Source organism: Cyprinus carpio, chromosome B24, assembly GCF_018340385.1.
Source record: "Cyprinus carpio isolate SPL01 chromosome B24, ASM1834038v1, whole genome shotgun sequence".
NCBI lineage: Eukaryota > Metazoa > Chordata > Actinopteri > Cypriniformes > Cyprinidae > Cyprinus > Cyprinus carpio.
This window is the reverse complement of record NC_056620.1, coordinates 20,025,502-20,036,701: the sequence shown is the minus strand read 5'-3', so window position 1 is coordinate 20,036,701 and position 11,200 is coordinate 20,025,502. Positions and strand designations below refer to the sequence as shown.

At 37.1% G+C, this 11,200-nt stretch overlaps 1 protein-coding gene across 1 annotated transcript in view; it reads left to right on the top strand.

Annotated features, from left to right (window-relative positions):
* Positions 1-473: 473 nt before the first annotated feature.
* The window catches only part of LOC109049320 (gamma-1-syntrophin-like), a 41,814-nt gene continuing 31,087 nt past the window's right edge, over positions 474-11,200 (top strand). The window contains exon 1 of the mRNA XM_042752219.1: positions 474-944. The gene's annotated coding sequence lies outside the window, so the exon portion shown is untranslated. The remainder of the gene's footprint in view (positions 945-11,200) is intronic.

Sequence of the window (11,200 nt, the reverse complement as noted above, 5' to 3'; positions counted from 1 at the left end):
ACCAATACTATGAAGAATATGGAAGCATGCTTTTCTGAACGTATCGGTCTGTTTAGTAAAATATAGGCTACCACTCTCAGTAGACCTATGTTTTGCACATTTAGAATACTCGGATAGCTTTTACATCTGGCAAATTGTGCATGAGTGTTAAAAAGTGACCCAATTTACCTGCATTCACCCTGTAAAGGCATGCACTGCATGTGTTCTAGTGCGCTCAGTTTTATTGATTTTTAGTGTGACAAATGAACTGTAAGTAGGCTAATATCAGTGGTTTTTACTCTCAGTGTTAGACCAGACAACCAAAAGGTTAGACATTTTACTCAAAACTGGATTAAAAATGCAGAAAACCCTTTTTTTATTTCCACTGCAAACAGGACGTTGCATAGGCTACTAAAGTACACATGCCAATTACACATATCATGCTATTCGAAATAATATATATATAGACTACAGTTCCGTTCCATTTCGAACACATCCAAGTTCTCCCACATGCGAGTGTTTTCGCATTCACACGCTTTGCGAATCGGCTCGATCGAATCATTCTGAAGAACCGTTTCAAAGAACCGTTCGTTCGCGAATCGGACATCGCTACTTGTGGTTTTCAGCCGGTCATTATTATTGCTCAGGATGCCTAGCGACAGCAGAAGATATGTAGATGGAAAGCTGCATGGCTCGGATTGCGGAGGATGCTGGAGAACAAGACGACAGATGCGTCTCGCCTGCTGTGGGAATATAAACTAAGAGCAAGTTTAAAGGACTCGCTTTGGAGGATTTTGCCAAGCGTTTGCGGATGGAGATTGTGCATTAGTGGTCGTTATGATCCGGAGGCTGATCATCACTCGTTTTCACATAGACAGTGATGACAAATGCAAGAGGGATGGAAGAATTGTGAACTTGAATGAGTGGAACCAATTGCAAACTACCACCTGTTAGTTAAATATCAGGTAAGCATTTATAACTAGTAGTAGTTTCTATATAATGCAATACAGGAGATGCACATATTTTAATTGACCAAACATTTGTACTTGATCAGCTTTTCTAACCAAATTCGTCAACATTCAAACAGATCTAATTATGGAGATGACAACTAAGGGAGTGAGATCCAGAATCTCTCTGAACACCCATCCAGTTTTTTTAAAAACGAGGATTTGTTGCCTAAACTTGAGAACACAAATGAGTGTGTGAAGCCTTTGATGCTGCATTAGAGAAGCTGGAGCACAGAACAGCCTGCTTATGCACGTTTTGCTGTGTCAGATCTTCCATTCACATCAGGTGCAATAAAGCACATACCTCCTTGTTCTCATCCTTATGCTAAACATTGCTATCAAATTGTTATTGGGCTGGCAGCCCTTCAAAGATGAGTCTTTAGGGACGCCCATCATTTTTAATTAAGGGTTTGCATGCCCTCAAGCGCCCAATTTGTCCTCAGTTTAATGTGATTGAATAATTCATTTAAATAATATGATGTAGCTTGTCAATATTTGGCATGCAAACATCTCCCAAAGAGATCTTTTGTGTAAAGCTGCTTTGAAACAATATGCCGAAAGCACTGTAGACATGAAACTGACTTAACTTAGCACCACAAGTGTCAGACGGTCAGCTGTCATCTTTTTTTGTTGCGATCCATCTGTGATTGTGTTGCATGTGTTCACATTTATATCCATTATATCAGTTACATATTTCTCTCGCTCTAACTAGCAAGTAACTAGAAGCAAGAGCCGCCTGCATTCTTCAACATGAACAGGCCAGCATTATCATAATGTTTTGCCAGCGTGATCTATGACAGATTGCTCATTACGCACATACACCCTATAGTGCCTCATTAACACGAAACACTGTTTAAATATAGTGATAATGGTTCACCGTGTCGAGGGAGGAGTGACTGTGCTATGTGCGTTGTTGACTCAACCTGAATGTGACCTGTAGACAGCTGGTGAATGTCTTGTGGCTTTCCCTTCCTTAAAAACGCATCATTCTTAAGGCTGTCTTGCATTTTATTCAAAAATAACAATAGGAAAATTCTCAGGTACAGTGATCAACCGAACCAGAAAAATATATGCAGACAGGTAATTAGGGAGTTGAGTTTTTCTCTTGAGCTATTCTGTCAAGAGAGCAGGAAACAAAAATAGATTTTTTTTTTGTTGTTGTTATTGCACAGAATAAGAGATAGTTTATGGTTTTATAAGCATTCACAGAAATGGTTTCTGAGATTATTTAAGGTTATATTCTAATGAGAGGCATGCTATCAATATTCATATACCTTTAATGAATATTTAATGTTGATATGTCTGTTACAGACAAAAATAAAGGTTCTTTATTGGCTTTGATGGTTCCACGAAGAACCGTTATCCTTCTGTTCCACAAAAGGTTCTTTACAGCAGAAAAAAAGTTCTTCAGATTTTTTAAATGGAAGAAAACAAAATGGTTCTTTTAAAAACTGTTCACTTCTATGGCATTTACTCTAAACCTTTATTTTTTTAAAGGAATAGTTCATCCAAAAAATGATTATTTTCTGAGATTTTACTCACTCTCAGGCCATCCAAGATGTAGATCATTTGATTTAAAACATTTTGACATTACATCACATGCTCACCAATGGATCCTCTGAAGTGGATGGGTGCCACCAGAATGAGAGTCCACGATTAAGGCATTTTAAGTTAATCATTGCTTCTGGCCAAAATACCAATTTGTTTAAAACTGTTTTGGACTGTTTTTGCTTGGAAATAGTGCTTGATCTGTGTATATTTCTCTCCTTAATTTAGACGAAACAACTGTATCACTGGAGAAAGCACTATTATGTATAGAGGACTTGTATTATTGTCAGAAGCAATGGTGTGAAGTTAAAAAGCATCTTGATGGATTTTTTTTTTTTTTTAAATATGCAGCTGTTTGCCTCACAAGGCGTTAATTGATGGACTGGAGTGGTGTGGATTATTGTGATGTTTTTATCAGCTGTTTGGACTCTCATTCTGACGGCACCCATTCACTGCAGAGTATTCACTGGTGATTCAATCTGTTTTTAATGAAGAAGAAAACCTACCTTCATCTTGGATGGCCTGTGGGTGAGAAGTATTTAAGTAAATTTTCAGTTTTGGGTGAAGTATTTCTTTTAGAGTTAACACTTTCATGCCCTCTTCTTTGTGAATGTAGACTCACTAGAGAACCACCCTGAGACCTCCATTGCATTGTAAGTGTCAGGATGGCACCAGTCAAATCTTTGCTCATACCTGCAGTGCACGGTTTATCGTTTTGTCTCACTTGCAATCGCAGCGGTGGCAGCATTCAAGGTTACCCAGCGCACCCTGAATAGTAACTGACAAGTGCTCTTTTGATCCATCAGGCAGCGGAAGCATCCAGCAGACATTTCTCGTAAAATGTGATGGGACAGATGGCAAGGCTTTTGTAACAGCAGTGATTTCTGTGGAACAAGCTTAAAAGAACGCAGAAACAATGAAAATGATGGGGTGGGTATAAGAGTGATATGATGACATTGGTGCGCTTTGATGCCGGTGCTCTCCGGGCTAAATTATAAATAGTTTGTGTGTGCTCTAATGCAACATTGCGATTAGAAATTTCAATGCATAGACTATAACAATTGGTATGTCAGTCAAAAATGTCTTGCATGAACTTTATTCTGAATGTATACAACATGGTTAAAAGTGCATCCATAACAACATGGGTTACTGATACTTGAACATTTCTGCAGTGACTTGGACAGTGTATGTCTAATAAAAAGCCCTGTCAGAAAAGTGGAGGCTGTTATATCAGCAAAAAGAGGACCAACTCACTAATAATGTCTATGGTTTTGAACATAAATGTTCAATAAGCACGTATGAGTTGGGATGCACTGCATACACACTTTTGTCACCTCATTAATCAGACAAACTGTGCATAATTCTTTGTCCATGACCATTTCTTTTTAAATGCCAGTTATACACAGCTGACTGTGTTTGGGTGATGCACATACTAAATATTTTTTTTACATGGCGTAAATTTTTGACATTGCAGGTAAAATGCATTTTATTTCAAAGAAATTTCTAAAGGTCTAAATATATTTAAACATTTACAGTTTAAGACCAATACTAATACAAACTATTTTCAGTCGTTTCATTACATTAATATATTCTGAATATTAAACAATTTTCTGGCTAGTTTATGAACGTGAATAAAGTGCATTAAAATAAAATTACAGTAAGGTCCTATTAGTTAACGTTGGTCAATGCATTAACTACCCCTAATCAATACATTTGTTACAGTATTTATTCATCTTTGTTAACGTAAGTTAATAAAATACAACTGTTCATTGATAGGCCATCTTAGTTCAGGTTCATTAATTAATATTAAGAGGTACAACCTTGGTTTAAATAATGTGTTAGTAAATGTTGAAATTAATTTAAACTAAGATGAATAAATGCTTTAGAAGTATTGCTCATTGCTAGTTCATATTAACTAACAAAAGAAACTTGTTGCCTGTAAGACATTAAAATTGGAATATATGATGGATTACTCTTAATGTAAAAAAATAAAATAAAGAATGTTAAAAAAAAATATTTAAAAATGACAATTTTCACATACTTATTTTTAAACATTTACATTTAAAATAAAATACAATAAATACATTTTTATTTTTAAATCTTTTTTAACTGAAATATTTATCAAACTCTGTATCTGTTTACACTGTCATTGAGCCGTAAAGTGTGTAAGCATGTGTGTTTCTTTATTTGGATGCAGATTGTCATGGAGCAAATGGTTGTTTCAAAATGTGAAGTGTGTTTACAATGCATGCAAGGATGGTCAAAGTCGAAAGTGTACAATAGCTTCAGGCAGTCATGCTCATTCATTCTTGTCAAGCGCACAGAATAATAAGCTCAGCCTTTTGTTGCCAGATGATCATTGTTTCTTGGCTGATACTTCATGTTTTGCAGGTTAGGCTGCTTGGTTTCTAGAACAGACCCCATTTTGTCATGCTGTGTGGTTGTTTAGCTGATTCCTGACCCTTAAATTTTATTGGCTTGAAAATGGGTGTTTCCACAAACACAGAACCGCCCCTTGGATTGCTTCAAAATGATGCAGCACCTTTAGAGATGTGATTGGTTTTGGAATGAGGTGCCGTTCACTGTTTTCATCATCATTAAGCTCAGCGTCGTCCGTGTGGGGTTTCAGAGCATTGGGATTGAACGGCCAGGTGGCGAGAATATAAAGTAATGGGTCATGAATAATAAACTCTCTTTGCTTTCTCATTCACACTTGCACTGATGCTCCAGCATCTCACGAGCTGCTGAGGGTTAAGTACAGCATTCAAGGGCAGCACGGCAGTTTTTAGCAACAAGCGTCATTGAGTTTTTTCAGCCTCTGTGCACTGGACCTGAGATCTGAACTACTTATTTCTACCTCCGTGTTCCTGCTTTTTTTTAGTTCCATGGAACCTGTCACATCCATAATGACTGTCTTTTGTAGTTTATAGTATATTCAAATATATTACTATATTTGAAATATGTATTTACAGCATATTTACAATTTATTTTTCCTTGAGCATAACAAATAAGATCGTGAGATGTCTTGATCAGTGATTTACAAAACCTGAAGCAAAAGAAAAAAAGAAAAAAAAAACACTTGGAATATAAATGACGTTTCCATTTTTTATTGAATCAGTTGCTGAATGATTCAGTTACTCACTGATAAAGACAGTGTCAATTGTTACTCTACTACTATTTGACCTACTAATATTTTTAATAAAAGTAATAAAAATAACAAAAGCCCATAACAACAGTACTTAAAATGAAAGAAATTTAAATTGAAAAAAAATCAAAATAACTGCTAATTCAAAATAAAAACTATAGGCTAATACTGTAAATAATACAAAAGTATTACTGGTTAAGTAAATGAATCATTGTTTAAGTGAATGAATCATTGACAGTTACTTGTTTCATTCCTGAATGAATCGACATCAGTTGAAAGAATTTAGTTCATTGACTTGCTAATAAATAAACGTTTTGTTTCTGAATGAATTAGTGTTTTGAAAGAATTGCTTGAATAAATGATTCAGATAACTCCCTCATAAGGACAGTCACTTGTTGCCACCAAGTTGTGCAAAGATGTAACATAGGGTGCTTTCACACCTGTAATAGATCGATTGCTTTGTTCCAAAACAGGGATTAAAATGATTACAATGTTGCTTTTTATTCTTGGTGCCGTTCGCTTTCACACGGCAAAGTTTCTAAACGGACCAAATTTGTTAATACAAGTCATGCGTGAGTAAACTGTTCTCACATTGGTCAAGTTCCATGGTTTATTTTCCAGGATTCCACTTAGCTGTCACGGCTGTCATCCGTCAGGATGCAATGACAACTGCTTTTTGGGCTTATTGTTGTTGTTGTTGTTGTTGTTGTTTTTTAGCTGTCATTATATTAATTTATCATTTTGAGCATGAGTCCAGGATTGATCGGGAAAACATTTTTAAAATGCACCTACTATGAAGAAGAGCAATTACGGCATTATAAAATAAAAAAGTGCACTTTGATTTTGAATGGCGAAGATGTGCTCACCCATAGACATTCACAGCCAACATACATAGCCTGGTTCGTCGGTCCATTTGGACTGGATTGCTTTCCCACTCCAGAGTACCCATCATATATTGTGTATATATAGCCTGGTTTGTTGGTCCGTTGGATCCGATTGCTGTCTCACTAAAACTGAACTGCTCCAGAGTTTGTTTTCAATCGAACCGAGCCCACCTCTTTCAGGCGATCTCAGACCAGTTGTTTTGGTGCGGATCCAAGCGAGATTGCCGTGTTCACATATGCCCAAGCTAACCGAGCTACGGTGGAAACGTGCCAGGTTCCGAAACAACGGGCCAGGTGTGAAAGCACCCATAAAGAAAGGGTCAATGAAAACTTTGCACAACAAATGTACAGATTGAAATGAACACAGACCAGCGGAATGACAAACAGCGAAAAGTCCCTGTACTGTTGGACTGTTCCATCAGTTAAACTGTTTTTAAACATTTATAAGGATAATTTTATGACCAATAACATCAGTAAGTATTTATTACTACAGACGTGGTCATGTTGTTTACATCGGTAAAGCCTAAAGGCCTTTTCACACTGAACACGAAAATTTTGTGCGAATGTTCCACGCGATTATGCTTTTGAATTGGAACAATAGATCCCTATTTGGTTATTCACACTTGGCGCAAACATTCACGGTGCGAAAAAGTGAGGATTGTTGGGCCGTCCAATTAAATTTGAGCTTAGATTACATGCCCAGAGCAGCTGCTGTTGCAAAAAAGGGCAAGAGTATCTGTAAGCATTTTGTATGCAGCTCATGGCATTTTTATAACAATAAAGGATGTTTATGACAAATGATTAGCAGTGTAGCGTTATTTAACATACAAAGAGTGCCTATCTACCTATTATAGAATTATAGATCACAATCGGAAGTTATTACAAGCACTCAATGATGGTTTAAATCCATATACGAGATACATATCTGAGGAAAAATGCATTGTTGTTTGGCGCCACCCAGTGTGCAGGCGTGAATTAGCAAAAGGCGATCAATCGTTTCGCACTAGATGTGAAAGCACCATTCGTCAGCAATTCGTATCGCGCTCAGTGTGAAACAGCTTTAAGATTACTTGTGCAGCTCCAAGAATGATCACAAATTGAAAACATATTGATGTTACTACGATATGCACGTTTAAAAAGACATAGTAGGCTACGTTTTGCTAGTGTTTCTATAAGATTTCAAATTCTCAATTCTGTGTCAGTTGTGACATCTGTAACAAAATTAGGTCCATATAAATATTCATCTTGACTGTCATCAGAAACGTGAGTTATCCGCCTCAGCGGCACTCATCATGTTTACTAATGTGTGGCAGTTAGTCTCATGTCAACACAGCTAATTTATTCTGTTTTTAATGGGCTGGTCTCACTGACAACTGAAGAGAGAGTCTGCTAACTCATAAACAAACCAAACTTTGTCTTGGTCTTGAATAAACGGTACGGCTCGATCTGACAGCTGCAGTAATTACCCATCTTTGTTGGTGTAATGAGTCTCCTGTGTCCATTAGGTTTCTTCTGGCACCTCCTCAGTACTTTCAAGCACTGCCTCGCCAAAAGTCATCCGTCATGGAGAGAGAGGTCAGGACTTGAGTCTATAAATCTGCCATTTGCTAATTTACCGAGCTTCATTCTCATTGTTGCCTCTATGTCGATTTGGTTTGGTGAGGTGATGTAGGCCAGCGGGTCTCGCCGGTGTATTAACTAATGAGGGCTGAACAGATACCCGCCCAGCGGGCAGGACAAGGTTGCTTTTGGCAATGAGATGTCAGAGCAGGATAATGTGAAAGGATGAAGCTGGGATGAAACTTTAATCAACCGTGATGCCGTGTCCAGTCTCTCTGCAGTGACCTTTGCATTGCTCGCCCTTAGCGTGTTCAACAGTGTTGAGAAAGCTGAAAAACACTTGATAAGGCCTAACAGATCTGAGTCAGTGTGACATTTCTATCTGGTCATTAACTTTGAAGTTTGAGATGAGATCCTCAAATATGTGTTTATGTCTTTTGCAAATCTTAATGTGGTGGAATCTTGTTACATTGATTCATAGACCAAAGAGTTACTTGATTATTGAAGTTTTAAGACTTTGAGGTTGCTCTTTCATAAATTTTGAATTTTCAGTTAATGTTGTCTCAGATGTTTCTCCTAAAATATCTTAGGAAAGACAGAAATGAGATGTTTATATTATATTCGTAAATATAATTTTATTAATATTATTAGATAATTTTTGCAAAAATGACAATTTAATTTAATAATTTAAAAAAGTTAAATTAAAAATTAATTTAACTTAATCATAATTGCAGGTATCTTGGTAAATCTGAGCAAGGTTTGAAAATGCATGAAATATCATAAAAGTCTCTGTTTGCTCTCCAATTAATCTTATTTCCGTCTAGAACAAATTGAGATACTAAAGAAATCACATTTGTAATTTCCTGGTAATGATATATATTATGCAACTGACTGGTTACCATATTAATCTGCCATATATTTACATAGTTCAAAGAGTAACATGGATCATGTCCAAAAAAATACAAAACATGGTAGTACTTTTGTTATGAATGAATGCATTTGTAAGGATGCTTTTGTTTAGAAGTCCAGAGCATTACTTTTGTAAAACAGACTCTCCTAGTAAATATAAGCATCGGATCATTTATTGTATTGGTTCCTTACTGAAATAAAGCAATGTGAATACATCTAGCAATATAATTTAGCCAATATAAGCTCATTTTATGCATACTATCAAATAGAAAACAAGCGTGTTATTTGAACAAACACTATGGTTGAAAATCACTTTGTAGCGTGACATAGCAGTGTGGTTTTGCCTCGATTCCAGGCAGTGGAAATGCCCAGTGCCCAGAGCAGTGTGAGTGTGTTTGCTCTCTCTGTGTCTTGGCTGTGAAATACACAGATAAAATGTGGTTTTCTGGCTTACATCTCATGGGAGCATGTTCACTCACCTGCTTGAGAGAAACCCAGTGAAAAACATTGACCTTGATAGGGCATCAACGTCACAGACAGCAGCGTGGCGAGCCAACCGGTTGACTCCTTGTTTGTTGTTGAGTGTATGCGGGTGTTCGTGGGAAGATTAGATTTATTCCTAAAGGAAACATTAACTGCATATGGGAAGTTTCAGCAGTGCCTCATGCCAGCAAGGTTTATATCACAATGTGTTTTTATGTGCAGTTGCATTTATCAAATACCAGTGAACGAAATTACCATGCAACAAAAATTGACCAAATAATGTGTTTTTCCTTAAAAAGGAAATACAAAGAGACATTTCTAAGAAAATTGTTCAGTTTATTATAATACAAAAAGTACACTAGGTTTTTTAAATGGAAGATATTTTGGAGAATGTTGGTTACCAAACAGTTGACGGTACCCATTGACTTTCATAGTATGGAAGTCAATGGCTACTGAAAAATGTTTGGTTACCAACATTCTTCAGCATACCTTCCTTTGTGTTCAACAGCCAAAAGAAGCTCATGCAGGATTGGAACAACATGTGGGTGAGTAAATGATGACAGAATTTTTATTTTTGAGTGACCTATCCCTTTAAAGACTCTCTGTGACTCGCACAGATGCTCCTCAGTACATTTTACAGTACACATCTATTTATAGTCGCAAATGTGAGTGAAACTCGCACTGTTGAGCCCTAAATACAGTTCCACAGATACTGCCAGAGCATTTCTCTGTAATTTAGCTTGGATCTTAGTTGCTCGGTAAAAAATTGAAACACTTTGAGCTGCTGTTGCACCAGGGTCTCGCGGAAATGAATAGCTTTTGTGGCGGCCCGACGGTCTGGCCATTATGATGGTGATAAGTACATGAGTTTCCAGTCCACTGTGACCGATGGAGACCACAATAATACAGCAATAGCCAAGTTATAGTTACAATTGCAGCGTTTTATCAAAGAAAAGGTTAAAGATGTCAGCCAGAGAAAAACGCAGAAGGTTAGCCGGCCAGGATAGTTCTCTAATGGATGAAGACATGCCGAGATGCTCTGTTACACAAATTTACAGTTAATAAACATGTCCCAGCCACTGTAATGACACACACATATATGAAGCAAGATTGTATGAGTCAGCCGTGCATAATGCAGTTTTAACGATGACAAATAATGGTTTTATTTTAGACGTTTCAGAGGGAAAATCGTGGGGTTGTGAAATTAAACGTGTGAAGTAGAGCTCAGCATGTAGAAACGTGCACAGAACGGCCATGGATGAATAAGCCTCAGGATGGGAGATCACATTGCATTATGTTCTGTTGAAATAAACCCCTGCAAACTCCAAGACTGAGTTAATGCAGTAGGCAATTTACAAAACATACGTCTTGTTACTTTTTTGGGAGCTTATCCACAGCTACTAAACCGAATGCTTTCACATATAATAGTTTAATGCTTTTGCTATTCCTGCAGATAATGCTCTTAAACTAGCAAACGGAGCTGAATAGATTGGAAGCAATCATGCACTAACATTATGAATCTAAAGGCTAGTTGTGCTGTTGGAAGCCTGGCGTTTTAATTTGACAGTATTGACTGTGTGCTTTGTGTCTCAGAATCTCTCTCTCAGGGAACGAAGGAGAAAAAGATGAGGCTCACAATGGAGGAGATGTAAATTGCTTTAGATTGTTTTGCTCTCAATGTTGGC